Source organism: Bombina bombina, chromosome 6, assembly GCF_027579735.1.
Source record: "Bombina bombina isolate aBomBom1 chromosome 6, aBomBom1.pri, whole genome shotgun sequence".
Taxonomy (NCBI): domain Eukaryota; kingdom Metazoa; phylum Chordata; class Amphibia; order Anura; family Bombinatoridae; genus Bombina; species Bombina bombina.
In genome coordinates, this window is record NC_069504.1 from 592,911,541 (window position 1) to 592,931,916 (window position 20,376).

Below are 20,376 nucleotides of genomic sequence, written 5' to 3' on the forward strand. Positions count from 1 at the left end.
AGAGGGGAGGCCTACTGCCTAAGACTTGCTTTATCTGAATCATGAAAGAAAAATTTGGGGAACTATATCCCTTTAACCACTTAAGCCAAAGTGACATATATATATATATATATATATATATATATATATATATATATATATATATATATATATATATATATATACGTCATGTGGTACTTTTTTTGTTTTGTTTTTAAGAGCTGTATACTAATTCATGCTCTGCTTATTTTAAAGTATTTTAATAAATGGTGTTTTATTGAAAATTCTGTCTATTTCTCACATCCTTGATTCTAATCATTGGCTAAGCAGGCTACTGGGAGTAGCTGACTACACACCTGGTATCAGTGAGCTGGGACACTGAGAAATCCCAGCAGGCTCAACTAAGCACATTTGGTGCTGCACCGTTTGCGAGTATAACTCTATCATATTGATTGCAACCACATTGGGAAAATTATGTTGCGCTAGGAGGCGCCTTCTTATTTTGTTTTTGTATTGCTTCAGATTCTCATGTGGTACTTTTCCCATTGTACCGCATATCATAAATATATGTTGCAGCTTCAGGAAGCTGTAGCAGCCTCGGCTGTAAAGTGACAGCTGAGAGCTGCTGTTCCTGAACTGCAGGCAATCTGTCCTCATATAGTAACAGAGCACAATCAGTGCTCCATTACCATATGAGTGCAGATTGCCATATCATTACACGGCCTGTGTCACTGTCTGTAATAATCTCCTTCAATGCTGGTGGGAGGTGTGGGAGGGAAGGAGGTGAGTGAGCAGCACAGAGGGAGTAGAAGGGGTCCTACACTGCAGAAAATAAAGTTTGGAAGGGAAAGGGGGGGAAGGAATGCTACACTATAGAAAAAAGGGAATCACGTGGGGGGATCCTACATTGGCAATCGCAGGGAGGGGGAAGGTGGGGGGACTGCTACGCTACAGAAAAAAAACTAAAATAGAATAAATAAATATTTTTTAAAAAAGAATACTTAAAGTGGGTACTGGCAGATAGCTGCCAGTACCTAAGATGGCAGACATTATTGGGAGGATGGAGTTTAGATGAGAGCTGTTTGGGTGGGATCAGGGAGATGTGATGGTAGTGGGGACACCAACACTTCAGAAAATAAATTGATATATAAAATTACTTTATGCAAAAATAAAAACGCCCTAAAAATTAATACTGGCAGACTGTCTGCCAGTACCTAAGATAGTGGTGAGTATGAGTGTTGGGGGGGAAAGAGCTTTTTGGGAGGGATCAGGGATATTTCAGAAGGAAGGGTAATCCTTACACCGGAATACTATAACTCTTGCCAGCAAAATAATTAACCCCTGACTATTGCACAGCTGCAATAAGCGGCCTTCTAATTACCAAAAAGCAACAGCAAAGCCATGTATGTCTGCTCTTTCTGATCAAAGTGGACCCGAGAGAAACTTTTACATCCATTTTTGTTATAACTCCACAAGCTTTATGTAAATAATTTCAGTGAGAAACACTAACGGCTAGATTTGGAGTTTTGTCGGTAACGACCCGAAAAACTAAAGCCGGCTTTTTTCTGGCCGCACCATAAAAATAACTCTGGTATTGAGAGTCCACATAAAGGCTGCGTTAGGCTCCAAAAAAGGAGCGTAGAGCATTTTTAACGCAGCTTCAACTCTCGATACCAGAGTTGCTTACGGACGCGGCCAGCCTCAAAAACGTGCTCGTGCACGATTCCCCCATAGGAAACAATGGGGCTGTTTGAGCTGAAAAAAAACCTAACACCTGCAAAAAAGCCGCGTTCAGCTCCTAACGCAGCCCCATTGTTTGCTATGCGGTAACCCTTCCTACATCTGCACTTAACACTCTAACATGTACCCCGAGTCTAAACACCCCTAACCTTACACTTATTAACCCCTAATCTGCCGCCCCCGCTATCGCTGACCCCTGCATATTATTATTAACCCCTAATCTTCCGCTCCGTAAACCGCCGCTACTTACATTATCCCTATGTACCCCTAATCTGGTTCCCTAACATCGCCAACCCCTATATTATATTTATTAACCCCTAATCTGCCCCCCACAACGTCGCCTCCACCTGCCTACACTTATTAACCCCTAATCTGCCGAGCGGACCTGAGCGCTACTATAATAAAGTTATTAACCCCTAATCCGCCTCACTAACCCTATAATAAATAGTATTAACCCCTAATCTGCCCTCCCTAACATCGCCGACACCTAACTTCAATTATTAACCCCTAATCTGCCGACCGGAGCTCACCGCTATTCTAATAAATGTATTAACCCCTAAAGCTAAGTCTAACCCTAACACTAACACCCCCCTAAATTAAATATAATTTTAATCTAACAAAATTAATTATCTCTTATTAAAAAAATTATTCCTATTTAAATCTAAATACTTACCTGTAAAATAAATCCTAATATAGCTACAATATAAATTATAATTATATTATAGCTATTTTAGGATTAATATTTATTTTACAGGTAACTTTGTATTTATTTTAACCAGGTACAATAGCTATTAAATAGTTAAGAACTATTTAATAGCTAAAATAGTTAAAATAATTACAAATTTACCTGTAAAAGAAATCCTAACCTAAGTTACAATTACAACTAACACTATACTATCAATAAATTAATTAAATAAACTACCTACAATTACCTACAATTAACCTAACACTACACTATCAATAAATTAATTAAATACAATTCCTACAAATAAATACAATTAAATAAACTTGCTAAAGTACAAAAAATAAAAAAGAACTAAGTTACAAAAAATAAAAAAATATTTACAAACATCAGAAAAATATTACAACAATTTTAAACTAATTACACCTACTCTAAGCCCCCTAATAAAATAACAAAGCCCCCCAAAATAACAAAATGCCCTACCCTATTCTAAATAACTAATGTTCAAAGCCCTTTTACCTTACCAGCCCTGAACAGGGCCCTTTGCGGGGCATGCCCCAAGAAGTTCAGCTCTTTTGCCTTTTAAAAAAAACATACAATACCCAAGCCCCCCAACATTACAACCCACCACCCACATACCCCTAATCTAACCCAACCCCCCCTTAAATAAACCTAACACTAAGCCCCTGAAGATCTTCCTACCTTGTCTTCACCTCACGGGGGTTCACCGATCCGTCCTGAAGAGCTCCTCCGATGTCCTAATCCAAGCCCAAGCGGGGGGCTGAAGAGGTCCATGATCCGGATGAAGTCTTCATCCAAGCGGGAGCTGAAGAGGTCCATGATCCGGATGAAGTCTTCTATCAACGGCATCTTCAATCTTCTTTCTTCCGGATCCATCTTGCAGACCTCCGACGCGGAACATCCTGCTGGCCCGACGGACTAACGACGAATGACGGTTCCTTTAAGGGACGTCATCCAAGATGGCGTCCCTCGAATTCCGATTGGCTGATAGGATTCTATCAGCCAATCGGAATTAAGGTAGGAAAATTCTGATTGGCTGATGGAATCAGCCAATCAGATTCAAGTTCAATCCGATTGGCTGATTCAATCAGCCAATCAGATTGAGCTCGCAATCTATTGGCTGTTCCGATCAGCCAATAGAATGCGAGCTCAATCTGATTGGCTGATTGGATCAGCCAATCGGATTGAACTTGATTCTGATTGGCTGATTCCATCAGCCAATCAGAATATTCCTACCTTAATTCCGATTGGCTGATAGAATCCTATCAGCCAATCGGAATTCGAGGGACGCCATCTTGGATGACGTCCCTTAAAGGAACCGTCATTCGTCGTTAGTCCGTCGGGCCAGCAGGATGTTCCGCGTCGGAGGTCTGCAAGATGGATCCGGAAGAAAGAAGATTGAAGATGCCGTTGATAGAAGACTTCATCCGGATCATGGACCTCTTCAGCTCCCGCTTGGATGAAGACTTCATCCGGATCATGGACCTCTTCAGCCCCCCGCTTGGGCTTGGATTAGGACATCGGAGGAGCTCTTCAGGACGGATCGGTGAACCTGGTATGGTGAAGACAAGGTAGGAAGATCTTCAGGGGCTTAGTATTAGGTTTATTTAAGGGGGGTTTGGGTTAGATTAGGGGTATGTGGGTGGTGGGTTGTAATGTTGGGGGGCTTGGGTATTGTATGTTTTTTTTAAAAGGCAAAAGAGCTGAACTTCTTGGGGCATGCCCCGCAAAGGGCCCTGTTCAGGGCTGGTAAGGTAAAAGAGCTTTGAACTTTAGTTATTTAGAATAGGGTAGGGCATTTTGTTATTTTGGGGGGCTTTGTTATTTTATTAAGGGGCTTAGAGTAGGTGTAATTAGTTTAAAATTGTTGTAATATTTTTCTGATGTTTGTAAATATTTTTTTATTTTTTGTAACTTAGTTCTTTTTTATTTTTTGTACTTTAGCAAGTTTATTTAATTGTATTTATTTGTAGGAATTGTATTTAATTAATTTATTGATAGTGTAGTGTTAGGTTAATTGTAGGTAATTGTAGGTAGTTTATTTAATTAATTTATTGATAGTATAGTGTTAGTTGTAATTGTAACTTAGGTTAGGATTTCTTTTACAGGTAAATTTGTAATTATTTTAACTATTTTAGCTATTAAATAGTTCTTAACTGTTTAATAGCTATTGTACCTGGTTAAAATAAATACAAAGTTACCTGTACAATAAATATTAATCCTAAAATAGCTATAATATAAATATAATTTATATTGTAGCTATATTAGGATTTATTTTACAGGTAAGTATTTAGCTCTAAATAGGAATAATTTATTTAATAAGAGTTAATTTATTTCGTTAGATTGAAATTATATTTAATTTAGGGGGGTGTTAGTGTTAGGGTTAGACTTAGCTTTAGGGGTTAATACATTTATTAGAATAGTGGTGAGCTCCGGTCGGCAGATTAGGGGTTAATAATTGAAGTTAGGTGTCGGCGATGTTAGGGAGGGCAGATTAGGGTTTAATACTATTTATTATAGGGTTAGTGAGGCGGATTAGGGGTTAATAACTTTATTATAGTAGCGCTCAGGTTCGGTCGGCAGATTAGGGGTTAATAAGTGTAGGCATGTGGAGGCGACGTTGAGGGGGGCAGATTAGGGGTTAATAAATATAATACAGGGGTCGGCAGTGTTAGGGGCAGCAGATTAGGGGTACATAAGGATAACGTAGGTGGCGGCGCTTTGCGGTCGGCAGATTAGGGGTTAATAAGTGTAGGTAGGTGGAGGCGACGTTGTGGGGGGCAGGTTAGGGGTTAATAAATATAATACAGGGGTCGGCGGTGTTAGGGGCAGCAGATTAGGGGTACATAAGGATAACGTAGGTGGCGGTCGGCAGATTAGGGGTTAAAAAAAATTATTCGAGTGTCAGCGATGTGGGGGGACCTCGGTTTAGGGGTACATAGGTAGTTTATGGGTGTTAGTATACTTTAGAGCACAGTAGTTAAGAGCTTTATAAACCGGCGTTAGCCCAGAAAGCTCTTAACTACTGACTTTTTTCCTGCGGCTGGAGTTTTGTCGTTAGATGTCTAACGCTCACTTCAGAAACGACTCTAAATACCGGAGTTAGAAAAATCCCATTGAAAAGATAGGATACGCAATTGACGTAAGGGGATCTGCGGTATGGAAAAGTCGCGGCTGAAAAGTGAGCGTTAGACCCTATTTTGAGTGACTCCAAATACCGGCGGTAGCCTAAAACCAGCGTTAGGAGCCTCTAACGCTGGTTTTCACGGCTAACGCCAAACTCTAAATCTAGGCCAAAGTTTGTGAAAAAGTTAACAATTTTTTTTATATGATGCCAAAACAGTTGCATGAAATATACCAAAATGGGCCTAGTTCAATACCTTAGGTTGTCTACTAAAAAAATATAGTTTTGATAGGCAAATAAAAAAAAACACAGCTCTATTTCTGTTTAATTGGAGTGCTAGCAAAAATGCTAAAAATTAATTGGTATTTTGGGCAAGTTGTTCTAGGCAATTCCTGGTAGCGAATATATAATTTAATATAACACGAAAAAAAAACAATGTTGTCTAAATGCTCTAACTGTAATGTACTTATATAATTATCCCTGCAAGGTAATAGCACATGGCCTATGCAATACTTTAAATGTTGTTGTATCTTTAGAAAATAACTCTTTACTCATCCAACAAGGACACAAGCTAAGGCGTATGCTTAATAAGCATGAAAGACAAAGGCACTTACTCAACAATCTTAAGTCTCAATCCTGTCAAAAAGGAAGGCTGAACTAGTATATATGAGCCATGAGTACTTCCTGCTGTGAAATAAATAAAGAAAAATATTTATGTTTCATAAATATTCAAAAAGAACATGGAATGGCTGTAAACCAGTGTCTCTTGATCTTGGTTAAACCTGAGTGTCACACTGGTAGGCTTTATCATGCAAAAAAACAACTTGGATCTTTTCCAGATAAGCCCCGCCACTAATGCAAAAAGTGTACGTGCTTAAAGTTAAGCCCCGCCACTATTTCTGATGTCTAGATCGCGCACCATAAAAACAACTCCTTATCGGGACAATGTAGTCAAAAACAACAGTGTCCTTTTTAAATAAAGCATTGCATGTAGGTAAACGTTACAGAAACCATGGATTTCACATTTTGCAGCTAAAACTCTTAAATTATGATAACTTGCAGTGATATAACCGCTCATGAATATGTAGGTAATACACACTAATAAGAGCTAGGGGTTTTCCCTAACTAGCTGCTAAGTATTTTACAAGCTGACATGCCGTGTTCTGTACTGTACAATGTGCACAGTTTAGAAAGTGCAGTTTTAACTAGGTCAGCCCTCATACATACAACAGAGCTAAACAGGCTCAGACACTGCTTTATGAAAGGATATCAGCCAGAGCCAGTATCAGGTTTCACAGTGCAGCGTGTGAAGAGTTACATTTTTAGCTCTGTGTCTTTATGAGCTAATTTATTACCGTGCCCGTGGTAACCAACAGTGCAGGGGGAAGTATTCCCGGAGAACAGAGGCAGGCAGGTCTGTGTGTGCTAAAAAGCTATGGTTTAGCTCTGCTTTAAAATGTATGTAGCATTATACTCACTTTATTACCGTGCCCGTGGTAACCAACAGTGCAGGGGGAAGTGTTCCCGGAGAACAGAGGCAGGCAGGGCTGTGTGTGCTAAAAAGCTATGGTTTAGCTCTGCTATAAAATGTAGGTAGCATTATACTCAGGTGGCGGGGGTTAACTTTTTGGCGGGGCTTATCTGGAAAAGATCCAACAACTTTTTATAATAAGCCATTCCTCTGGGAAAATGAGTATTTAGCAGCTCAGGTTCAGAGCTCACAGAAAATGAGCCTAGAACTTTAAAGGAAAATGACGAGAAATCATTCAGATAAATGGTAACTGCCAGGAACCAGAAAGTTTATAAAATACAACATCCTTGTCAACCTAGTTACTTTAGCAAAGTAAGGAAACTTGCATGGGTCAATCTATAACAGGTGCTTAGAGCAGGGGTGTCAAACTCATTTTAGACGCGGGACATTTTCCATAAAAGTGCAACTCACATGGGCCGCACACAACCTACATTGCTAAACAAAGCCATGGTGTTTGCTATTACTGTATACATTTCAAAATATTGTGTTCTGTAACTCCTAATTAACTTACTCTGGCTTGATGAAACGCACGTTCCCATCTGGTCCCTCTCCTACAGAATCCCTGCTATGTTGTTCTGTAGCAGCCCTGTTCCGAGCGCACTCACAGTTTAGCATACGCATGCGCATAGCATAACATTTCCTCTGCATTATAAATTGTGGATCACAATGCTGTTGGCATAGTGTCCTACTGTTTATATAGTGATAGACATATACCTGTTGTATATTATATAAAACTAGTCCTAAAGCCCGTTCACACGGGCCATTTTTTGCAGTACAGTGGCCCCACCTCTTGCTCTCTCTCCCTCCCCCTCTCTTTTGCTCTCTCCCTCCCCCTCTCTTTTGCTCTCTCTCTCCCCCTCTCTTTTGAGATTTCTCTCTCCCCTCTCTCTTTTGCGCTCTCTCTCTCTCCCTCTCTCTTTTGCGCTCTCTCTCCCCCCTCTCTTTTGCGCTCTCTCTCCCCCCTCTCTTTTGCGCTCTCTCCCCATCTCTTTTGAGCTCTTTCTCTCCCCCACTCTTTTGCGCTCTCTCCCCCACTCTTTTGCGCTCTATTTTGAGCTCTCTCCCCTTCTCTTTTGCGCTCTCTCTCCCCCTCTCTCTTTTGCTGTCTCTCTCCCCCTCTCTCTTTTGCTGTCTCTCTTCCCCTCTCTTTTGCTGTCTCTCTCCCACTCTCTTTTGCTGTCTCTCTCCCCCTCTCTCTTTTGCTGTCTCTCTCCCCCTCTCTCTTTTGCTGTCTCTCTCCCCCTCTCTTTTGCTGTCTCTCTCCCCCTCTCTCTTTGGCTGTCTCTCTCCCCCTCTCTCTTTTGCTGTCTCTCTCCCCTCTCTCTTTTGCTGTCTCTCTTCCCCCCTCTCTTTTGCGCTCTCTCTCCCCCCTCTCTTTTGCGCTCTCTCCCCCTCTCTTTTGCTGTCTCTCTCCCCCTCTCTCTTTTGCTGTCTTTATCACCCCTCTCTTTTGCTGTCTCTCTCCCCCTCTCTCTTTTGCTGTCTCTCTCCCCCCTCTCTTTTGCGCGCTCTTCCCCTCTCTTTTGCTGTCTCTCTCCCCTCTCTCTTTTGCTGTCTCTATCCCCCCTCTCTTTTGCTGTCTCTCTCCCCCTCTCTCTTTTGCTGTCTCTCTTCCCCTCTCTCTTTTGCTGTCTCTCTCCCCACTCTCTTTTGCTGTCTCTCTCCCCCCTCTCTTTTGCTGTCTCTTTCCCCCATCTCTTTTGCTGTCTCTTTCCCCTTCTCTGATTTGCTGTCTCTCTCCCCCACTCTTTTACTGTCTTTTGCTGTCTCTCTCCCCCTCTCTTTCTGCCCCCTGTCTTTTGCTGTCTCTCTCCCCCTCTCTTTTTCCCCCCTCTCTATCTCTCTCCCCTTTCTCTATCTCTCTCTCCCATCTTCCATTGTGCGACCGTGCCCGGCCACGCCCCCTTCCCGTCAGGCCACGCCCCCTTCACGACCATTCGCGTCAACCACGCCCCTTCACGTCTGACCACGCCACCCGCTCACACCAGGCCACGCCCACTTCTGCCGCGGCCGGTGCAGATCACCAGCAGGGACTCAAAGGCCAGGTGTGTTTGTCCTCGTGCTGTCTGTACTGCGCATGACAGCTTCAGACAAACACACTTGGCCTTTTATATAATAGGATAAATACATATAAACTATATATTTATCAAATATAAAGTATGTGATTTTAGTTAAAAAGAAAATCATTGAAAGGAATGGGCAAAAATGATAAGTGAAATCAGTGCTGCCATAGTAATGAGCACATTTAAAGAAGTGCTGCACGGGCCAAATAAATCATTATGCACTTATTTGTGTTTGCCTTTTTCTTTTTAATAACAGTTACTCATTATAGATTGAGGGATATTAATGATCTTGCTACCCAAGTGTAGCTGCTCACTATGCAACAAATTAATCACAATGCCAGAACAAAGGGATACAGTCATTATAATGGAGAGCTGAATAGAGGTTGCACGTATGAGCATCCCTAACGGTAAGCACACTCGCTCTTTAATATTCTAATTATTATTTTTAATTTTATTTTTCATTGAGGTGGTGTGGGCCGCACAAAATTGTCACCCCCGGCTTAGAGTCTTAAAGGCTTTACTGCATCTGCCTCTCTGGGTTCTATCCCTGGATCCACCCTTTTCTTAGCACTGCACTTTGGACCAGACCCTTTCACTAGCTATGCCCCTCTCATATCTCTCTCCACCTTGCACAGCCTTTGCCATGGACTGGCCCTCATCCACTCTTACTCCAACTGGCTAATTCCCAAGATGGGGATTTACCCTTCTGACTCCTCTCTATTTACCTAGTCCAGTCAATGCTACTTGAAGTGTCCCTTTTATTCAGCCTCTAACAAGTCCATTCCCTCTTGCAGACTGTTCCCTTTCAGTCTCCATAAATGAAGGAAATGACCTAGCATAGTAAGACCCATTCTGTAAGTGACTAACTTGTCCATGTAATTGTAACATTTAGAGTCTCCTATGTATCAGAATAGTTGACAAATGTACGGTTAACTCATCCAATATGATAGTATGACATATATCTGTGAAAATGCTTTTTTTTTTTAGGTGTAGTCAGGATTTTTCACGTAAACCGCAAGTCAGCATGCAGCATTTAAAAAGATGGGATTGCCCCTGTGAAGAATTTTTCCACAGTTTTGCTTTGCTATGTTAAAGTTGACAAGTTTGTCTATTTATTTTATCTTTGTTTATTTATTTTTTCATTTTTCTGTTTTCTTTTGTGCCTATGTTAGAGAGGCCAATTTTTTCCAATTTTTGTTTGTTTTGTAATAAAAAAAACAAAAAAACATTTCTGTGATGCCAGTATCTTTGACAGTAGAAGTAGTTCCATTGCGACATGAAATTAACGGCTGAGAGATAGAAGTCTCATCTTGCTGCTTTGACCTGGATGCAGTTTAAAAGTGGCCAAGGCAGTTAAAACAGAAATGTTTAAAATTCCATCAAACATGTTCAAAAAGTGTTTTCTGCCGGACTGGAATACATCTGTCATATTGTCACTGTGGAAATTATTGGGGGATTAAAGAAGTGGAAATTTTCTGATATAGGGCCTATATTCAAAAGGTCACTGGCATGGAGAGAAATCAAGCAAAATCTTTGGGCTTTTATTTTAGACCTTACAGTGCAATGTAAGAGTCTCTCCTTCACATACAAAACCCTGATTTTGAGATAAATATTTTTCAAATTAAAATTTGTGTTTCTAGCATTTTTTAGGGAACTCTCCAAACTAATGAGATATCTGTCAGGGTTTAGGGTGCACTGTTTCCTTAATTAGAGATCAACCAATCATAACCTACTCACTCCCATAAAACACCTGATCACTAAGCACACCTTGCTTAGTATTTTGTTATTCTCCTCAGAGTAACACTGAGCCTCTCAGTTCTCTGTAAGTTTCTAAATTGATTCTTATCTCATCTACAACTGGAGTTATTTCATTCAAGAACATTTTACTACGAATCTCCCAGTGTATTCCAGCCTGTTACAACTTCTTCAACATAGGAAATCTAAGTTTGGGCAAGTACTTACATTTATTCAAGACTGTCTGTTAATTGTGGACTTACGCTACCTGTACCATCTTATGCGCTCATATGTTTTTTTAAACAAGCTTGTGGCTCCCATTAAGAATAACCGGTTATTGAAGTTCTAAACAGTTATAACTTATCTGTTCCGTTTCATTAACTTTATCTTGTTTTCGGCTGCACCGGAGAATCGTGACGTCACACGCTGTCAGTTAGCCGGCTTCAGCGTGTCTCAACTCCTGCTGCACTCGCAGCGTACAGAACCCGGAAGTGTTTGTCTCTACCTACCGCACTCACAGTTTGCAAGGTACAATACCTTGTTTGCATTATAACTTTATTTGCAGAATTTCTCCATTATGTGATTCTATCTAAATTACCTTGGATAAGACTTACTTGCTGTGTATTCAATTTCTTCATATTACTCATTCAATTATTAAATACTCCTTACTTATTCATTTGGAAAGTTTCACCTATTCCATAACCTCTTATATTTTACAAGCCTGTTTATTCCAAGAATTACTTTGATATTATTCCTAATATTGCAGATTATACTAGAGTGTGTATTTTATGCAGGGAATCATTATTCTTAGATTAACTGCACATATATCTATATGGGTTTACCAAGTAATAGTATTCTCATTTGATACTGTGCTACAAACCTATATCACATTCATCCATACTAAGCAGGCTTGAATCTTACTTAATACTAAGCCATAAAAGAAAATGGAACCTGCTGATATTCCCCAAGTAGTCTATAACCTGAGTCAAAAGGTAGACAAAATGGGACAGGCTATTCTGGACTTACAGCTTGAAAATCAGGTTCTCAGAGAACTTATAAAGGAGGTAAAAGAACAACAAACCCCCAGTTCTGAACCACAGATAAGCTTGCCAGAATTATATAATGGTGATAGGAAAACCTACAGGCAGTTCAAAAATGCTTGCTACTTGCTCTTTAATTTAAAACCAAAAACTTACCCCACTGACAGGGTAAGGGTTTTGTCCACAATATCATTTCTAAGATCCGAACCCAGAATTTGGGCAGATCATTTGTGTGAAACAAATGACCCTCTATTAGACTCACTAACAAATTTTTTTCAAGCAATGGATGAGCTATATAGAGATACTGATATTCAACTAACGGCTGAACAGAAGATGAGGAGCTTAAAACAAGGAAAAAAGACAGTGGAAGAATATACCACTGAATTTAAGCTATACGCATCAGATTCAGCATGGAGCTTGGTTTCTCTCAGAAACCAATTTAGATTGGGATTGTCTGATCCCGTCAAGGATGAGCTAGCTCGTATAGAGCTTCCAAGTACCTTGGATGCCTTAATGAAAGTCGCAACCCAAATCGACCGTAGGCTCAGGGAACGCAAAGCGGAACGTGGTCATTTTGATCCAACATTTAAAGCCACCACCTCCACCTATGCACATACAAAATCCCCTCCTACGGAGCATGTAACCCCCATGGAAATAGGAGTTATACGTGGACCATTAACTCCTGAAGAAAGGATAAGGAGAAGAACCAATCACCTCTGTATGTATTGTGCGAATCCCAGTCATACAGTTACGGACTGCCCAACACTACGAAAAAATAAAAAGAGTAAGTTTGTTCATATTAACAATACTCAAAGTTTAGATAAACAAATTTCTTACTGCAAACTATCTCTCCTTTTGCAGTGGGACCTTAAGAGATTGTCTACATCTGCCATCGTTGACTCTGGAGCCTTTGGCAACTTTATAGATAAATCTACTGTATTGAAAAATAAAATACCTATTGTGTTGAAGAAAACACCAGTCTCAATCAAAGTTATTGATGGCTCTGTGATTGCAAATAGTCCTATAACACACAACACAATACCTATATTAGTCATTACTGAAGATGGACACACCGAATATATAACATTCGATGTAATTCCATCACCCCATTTTCCTATAGTTTTAGGTTTATACTGGCTACAGACACACAATCCCTATATTGATTGGACTACTTTAACTGTTGCCTTCCAATCAAAATTTTGTGAAAACACTTGCTTTCCACATCATAAAATACTTCACACAGAATTAGAACAGATACAAATACCGGAACCATACCAGGACTTCATAGAGGTCTTTAGCAAAGTTGAAGCAGAAACTCTTCCACCCCATCGAGTATATGATTGCCCAATTGAATTAATTCCAGGTGCAACATTACCGGTTGGTCATTTGTATCCATTGAGTCACCCAGAGTTGATACATCTAAAACAATACTTACAAGATAATCTACGGAAGGGTTTTATCAGACCCTCTTCTTCACCCACAGCAGCCGGAATGTTCTTTGTTACCAACAAAGACACATCCCTTAGGCCGATAATAGATTTTCGAGAGCTTAATAAACGGACGGTAAAAAACCGTTATCCGTTACCTCTCATCCCGGAATTAATTGAAAGATTAAGTAATGCTACCATCTTTACTAAGTTGGACTTGCGCGGGGCATACAATCTCATACGTATAAGGGAAGGAGACGAATGGCTCACAGCATTCAGAACTCGGTATGGACTCTATGAGTACCTAGTGATGCCATTTGGTCTTTGTAATGCCCCCGCAACGTTCCAACACTTCATTAATGATATTTTCCGGGATTTATTAGACATATGTCTAGTAGTATACTTAGACGACATCTTAATCTACTCCAACAACTTGTCAGAACATATAAAACATGTCCGTTGGGTATTAGCCCGTTTACAAACGCATAAACTATATGCCAAATTAGAAAAGTGTTCATTCCACAATACCACTATCTCATTCTTAGGCTACACTATATCTCCTGACGGTATCCAAATGCAAACCGAGAAGGTTGATTCAGTGAAAAATTGGCCAACTCCTAAAGACAAAAAGTCTCTCCAAAGGTTTTTAGGGTTTGCCAATTATTACAGAAAATTTATAAAGAATTTTTCTTCAATAGTGAGACCACTCACACAACTTACTGGTTCAACTCAACAATTCCATTGGAATCAAACTCATTCCAAAGTATTTGACTTCCTGAAACAAACTTTCACAGAAGCACCCATACTTAAATTTCCGAATGTTGATTTACAATATGTACTGGAAGTTGATTCCTCAGACTTTGCAATTGGTGCAGTACTTTCACAACAGAAAACATCCAAAGATCCTTTACATCCAATCTCCTATTTCTCAAAAAGTATGACATCAGCAGAGAGGAATTACGCAATAGGAGACAAAGAATTACTCGCCATCCGCAAATCGTTAGAATTCTGGAGACACTTACTAGAAGGTGCAAAAATGCCCTTCATAATTTACACGGACCACAAAAATCTCCAATACCTGCAAAATAACAAAACTCTATCAGCTAGACAGGTACGGTGGAGTCTCTACTTTGCAAGATTCGACTTCCAAATCCTATACCGCCCTGCAAACAAAAATGGAAAAGCGGATGCACTCTCTCGACAATTATCCGAACCTATTCCTAATGAAAATCCTAGATCTATAATTCCTTCTGAACGCTTCATCGGATTAACTTCAGACTTTCTTACTGATATAAAGAACTCTTCGAAAAATTCACCCACTGACACTAAGGTTCCTTTGGAACTGAAAGACGGATTATACTACTACAAGAATATGATCTATATTCCTAAAGATTTGAGACAACAAATCCTACAACACCACCATGATTCACCCTTAGCTGGTCATCCAGGGGAATCACGCACCATCGAACTTATAACAAGGACATATTGGTGGCCTCAATTGAGGGAAACTGTCTCAAGTTACATAAAGAGTTGTGTTACTTGTCAAGTATGCAAAACAGAGCGGAAATTACCGTACGGGCTTTTAATATCCATTCCAACTTCTGACAGACCCTGGAAACAAGTAGGAGTTGACTTTATTGTGGATCTACCTCCATCAAAAAATTATACCACTATCATGGTAGTTGTTGACAGTTTCACCAAAATGTCGCATTTTATCCCATTTCATAAGCTTCCCACTTCAGCGGAAACAGCTAAACTATTCATACAACATGTGATTCGGCTTCATGGAGTACCAACAGTTCTGATATCTGACAGGGGATCTCAGTTCACATCTAAATTTTGGAAAAGTCTCTGTCAATCTCTTAACATAACTCATCAATACACAACTGCATTCCATCCACAAGCAAACGGACAGGTTGAAAGAATCAACCAATGGTTAGATGAGTACTTACGATGTTTCTGTTCCTATCAGCAAGACAACTGGATAACATACCTACCCTTCGCTGAATTTTCCTACAATAACCTAACCAACTCATCCACAAAATTATCTCCGTTCTTTGCAAATTATGGGTACCATCCAACCATCACTTCAGTTAGTACTACTCCTTCCAATTCTCCTCTGGTTGATGAATGGAATAATGCACTCCTAGACAATTTTCGGGTTATCAAAGAAAACATTTCAAAAGCTCAAAACTCCCAAAAGCACTATTATGATTTGCGGCACAGACAACCACCTTCATACCAAATTGGAGACCAGGTATGGTTGTCAACGAAAAACCTAAAGCTACATCTCCCGAGTAGAAAAATGACGCAAAAATTCTGCGGACCTTTCCCCATTACTAGGGTAATAAATCAGAACGCAGTTACTTTAGATTTACCATCATCTATGAGAATACATCCAACTTTCCATGTTTCCCTCCTCAAACCATACATTCCTACAAGAAACAATACACCCCAATTACTGCCGACCAGTTCCATCCAAGACTCGGAAGTCTATGAGGTGAAAGAAGTACTCGATTCAAGGTTTTCCAAGGGAATTCTGGAATATTTAATTAGGTGGAAGGGATATTCAGAGGATGATGACACCTGGGAACCCGCATCTAATCTTAATGCACCACGACTTGTTACCCAATTTCACAGGAGATATCCAGATTGCCCCAGACTTCAAGCTGAGGATCAGCTTGTTTGAGGGGGGAGTCATGTCAGGGTTTAGGGTGCACTGTTTCCTTAATTAGAGATCAACCAATCATAACCTACTCACTCCCATAAAACACCTGATCACTAAGCACACCTTGCTTAGTATTTTGTTATTCTCCTCAGAGTAACACTGAGCCTCTCAGTTCTCTGTAAGTTTCTAAATTGATTCTTATCTCATCTACAACTGGAGTTATTTCATTCAAGAACATTTTACTACGAATCTCCCAGTGTATTCCAGCCTGTTACAACTTCTTCAACATAGGAAATCTAAGTTTGGGCAAGTACTTACATTTATTCAAGACTGTCTGTTAATTGTGGACTTACGCTACCTGTACCATCTTATGCGCTCATATGTTTTTTTAAACAAGCTTGTGGCTCCCATTAAGAATAACCGGTTATTGAAGTTCTAAACAGTTATAACTTATCTGTTCCGTTTCATTAACTTTATCTTGTTTTCGGCTGCACCGGAGAATCGTGACGTCACACGCTGTCAGTTAGCCGGCTTCAGCGTGTCTCAACTCCTGCTGCACTCGCAGCGTACAGAACCCGGAAGTGTTTGTCTCTACCTACCGCACTCACAGTTTGCAAGGTACAATACCTCGTTTGCATTATAACTTTATTTGCAGAATTTCTCCATTATGTGATTCTATCTAAATTACCTTGGATAAGACTTACTTGCTGTGTATTCAATTTCTTCATATTACTCATTCAATTATTAAATACTCCTTACTTATTCATTTGGAAAGTTTCACCTATTCCATAACCTCTTATATTTTACAAGCCTGTTTATTCCAAGAATTACTTTGATATTATTCCTAATATTGCAGATTATACTAGAGTGTGTATTTTATGCAGGGAATCATTATTCTTAGATTAACTGCACATATATCTATATGGGTTTACCAAGTAATAGTATTCTCATTTGATACTATGCTACAAACCTATATCACATTCATCCATACTAAGCAGGCCTGAATCTTACAATATCTTAGATCTGGTGTATCAAACTCAAAGTATCTGGGGGCTACTGGCCAAATGTTTTTCTCCCATGGGGGCTGCTTGAACTGAGTAAATGCTCCAAAACTGGATATACTAGGAACTGGAAGTGACATTTAGCTAAGTAGTGCATTATGGGAGTTTTAGCCCACAATAGACATACACAGTTGTCTATATTTATCTTGTGAGTGCCAAGTGAAGGGATAATCTTGGAACTTTATAGCAATGTAAAAAGTAACATTTACCCAACGCAGTGTGTGGTGGGGGTCTACACTGGACGCTGGTCTTTATTTTTATCTTATAAATGTCTATATAGAACACAACTAGTTACACCTCTTAGAACTCTAAAAAAAAAAAATTGAAAGACCAAATGAATGGATTACTTATTAAACAAGGGAGGGCCAGAATAAACTATTTTGAGGGCTGCATTTTGCCCCAGGGCCGGTACTTTGAGCCCACTGTCTTAGATCATCTCACCTAGTGAAGAGCTTTTAAATATCAGGCCCTTACTGAGATTACTGTAAATATTAAATTCCTGCAAAAAGGCAATGTGAAATTCTTATGAGTCTGAATTCGTTTTTGATAACATACTTAAAGGGACAGTTCAAATAGGGCATGCAATTTTAAACAACTTTCCAATTTACTTTTATCACCAATTTTGCTTTGTTCTCTTGGTATTCTTAGTCGAAAGCTAAACCTAGGAGGTTCATATGCTAATTTCTTAGACCTTGAAGGCCGCCTCTAATCTAAATGCATTTTGATAGTTTCACCACTAGAGGGCATTAGTTCACGTGTTTTGTATAGATAACATTGAGCTCATGCACGTTAATTTACCATGGAGACGGCTCTGATTGGCTAAAATGCAAGTCTGTCAAAAGAGCTGAAATAAGGGGGCAGTCTGGAGAGGCTTAGATACAAGGTAATTACAGAGATAAAACATGTATAATTATAACTGTGTTGGTTATACAAAACTGGGGAATTGGTAATTAAGGGATTATCTATTTTTTAACAACAAAAATTCTGGTGTTGCCTGTCCCTTTAACATATTTTTCTGTTTGCAGGCAACACAATAAATTGATGTCTCAGGAGGGCTCAATCAAATGAGAAGTGAAATTTAAAAATGGAGACTTGGACTGGGCTCGAAAGTTCAACGTCACACAGTGCAAAATAATGTATTAGTTAATTACAGACTCGCTGACCCTTTAACCCCTTAACGACCAAGGACGTACGCCACACGTCCTCAAAAAAAATACAGTTAATGACCGAGGACGTGTGGCGTATGTCCTTGGTCTGGAAAGCAGCTGGAAGCGATCCTGCTCGCTTCCAGCTGCTTTCCGGTTATTGCAGTGATGCCTCGATATGGAGGCATCCTGCAATAACCCCCCTTGGCCATCCGATGCAGAGAGAGCCACTCTGTGGCCCTCTCTGCACCGGACACCGATGGCCGGTATCGTTGGTGGGTGGGAGCTTACGTGGGAGGCGGGTGGGCGGCCATCGATGCTCTGTATGGAGTGGAGGGGGGCGGGATCGGGGGGGGGGGGGGTGATGGGCAGGCGCGTGCACGGGGTGGGAGCGGGTGGGAACCGCTACACTACAGAAAAACAAAGTTCAAAGTAAATAAAACTAATAAAGTTTAAATACTAAAAATATAATCTAAGGGATCTGGAAGGGGTTGGGGGTTGGTCTTGGTGGGGGGAAAGCTACACTACAGAAAAGGGCTTTTTTTTTTAAAAAAAAAAGGCAAATTTTTTGCAAAACTGGGTACTGGCAGACAGCTGCCAGTACCCAAGATGGCGCCCATTAAGGCAGAGGTGAAGGGTTAGAGAGCTGTTAGGTGGGGGATCAGTGAGGTTGGGGTCTAAGGGGGCATCATACACATCAGCATATGTAAATATGCTTTTTTTTTTTCTTTTTTTTTTAAAAAGGGCCAAATACCTTTTATTTTAGTACTGGCAGAGTTTCTGCCAGTACTTAAGATGGCGGGGACAATTGTGGGGTGGGGGAGGGAAGAGAGCTGTTTGGGAGGGATCAGGGGGTCTGATGTTTGTAAATAATTTCAGTGAGAAACCTAAAATTGAAAAAAATTTAACTTTTTTTTTAATTTGATCGCATTTGGCGGTGAAATGGTGGCATAAAATATACCAAAATTGGCCTAGATCAATACTTGGGGTTGTCTACTACACTACACTAAAGCTAAAACTATCCCAAAAAGCTCCCTACATGCTCCCTAATTAACCCCTTCACTGCTGGGCATAATACACGTGTGGTGCACAGTGGCATTTAGCGGCCTTCTAATTACCAAAAAGCAACGCCAAAGTCATATATGTCTGCTATTTCTGAACAAAGGGGATCCCAGAGAAGAATTTACAACCATTTATGCCATAATTGCACAAGCTGTTTGTAAATAATTTAAGTTAGAAACCAAAAGTTTGTGGAAAAATTTGTGAAAAGTGAACAATTTTTTGTATTTGATTGCATTTGGCGGTGAAATGGTGGCATGAAATATACCAAAATGGGCCTAGATCAATACTTTGGGATGTTTTCTAAAAAAAAATATATACATGTCAAGGGATATTCAGAGATTCCTGAAAGATATCAGTGTCCCGATGTAACTAGCGCTAATTTTTAAAAGAAATGGTTTGGAAATAGCAAAGTGCTACTTGTATTTATGGCCCTATAACTTACAAAAAAAGCAAAGAACATGTAAACATTGGGTATTTCTAAAATCAGGACAAAATTTAGAAACTATTTAGCATGGGTGTTTTTTTGTGGTTGTAGATGTGTAACAGATTTTGGGGGTCAAAATTAGAAAAAGTGTGTTTTTTTCCATTTTTTCCTCATATTTTATAATTTTTTTTATAGTAAATTATAAGATATGATGAAAATAATGGTATCTTTAGAAAGTCCTTTTAATTGCGAGAAAAACGGTATATAATATGTGTGGGTACAGTAAATGAGAAAGAGGAAAATTACAGCTAAACACAAACACCTCAAAAATGTAAAAATAGCCTTGGTCCCAAACGGACAGAAAATGGAAAAGTGCTGTGGTCATTAAGGGGTTAAGGACTGTTACAAAAAATGAACAGGACTTGGGAATTATTTTTTCAGCAGTTATGAAATTTGGAAAGCAATGTAGTATTGCAGCAGGTAAGAACAATGGAATGCTGGTTGTATAGTAAAGGGTATTTGCAAGAGAAAAGGTAACAGCTCCCCTTTTTTATAAAGATATAAAAAAAGCTTTATTATGGGATATGTTACCTTAAAAAGTATGATAATGTTTAAAGAATCTATAAGCTTTTGCTATCATAAATAAAAAAAATAAACTACTAAATTCATTAAGGA

The 20,376-nt window shown here is 39.7% G+C and overlaps 1 protein-coding gene across 1 annotated transcript in view; it reads right to left on the reverse strand.

The window, feature by feature from the left end:
• The window catches only part of LOC128663307 (dual oxidase 1-like), a 485,563-nt gene that overhangs the window by 248,515 nt on the left and 216,672 nt on the right, over window positions 1–20,376 (reverse strand). The gene's annotated exons all lie outside the window — the stretch shown is intronic.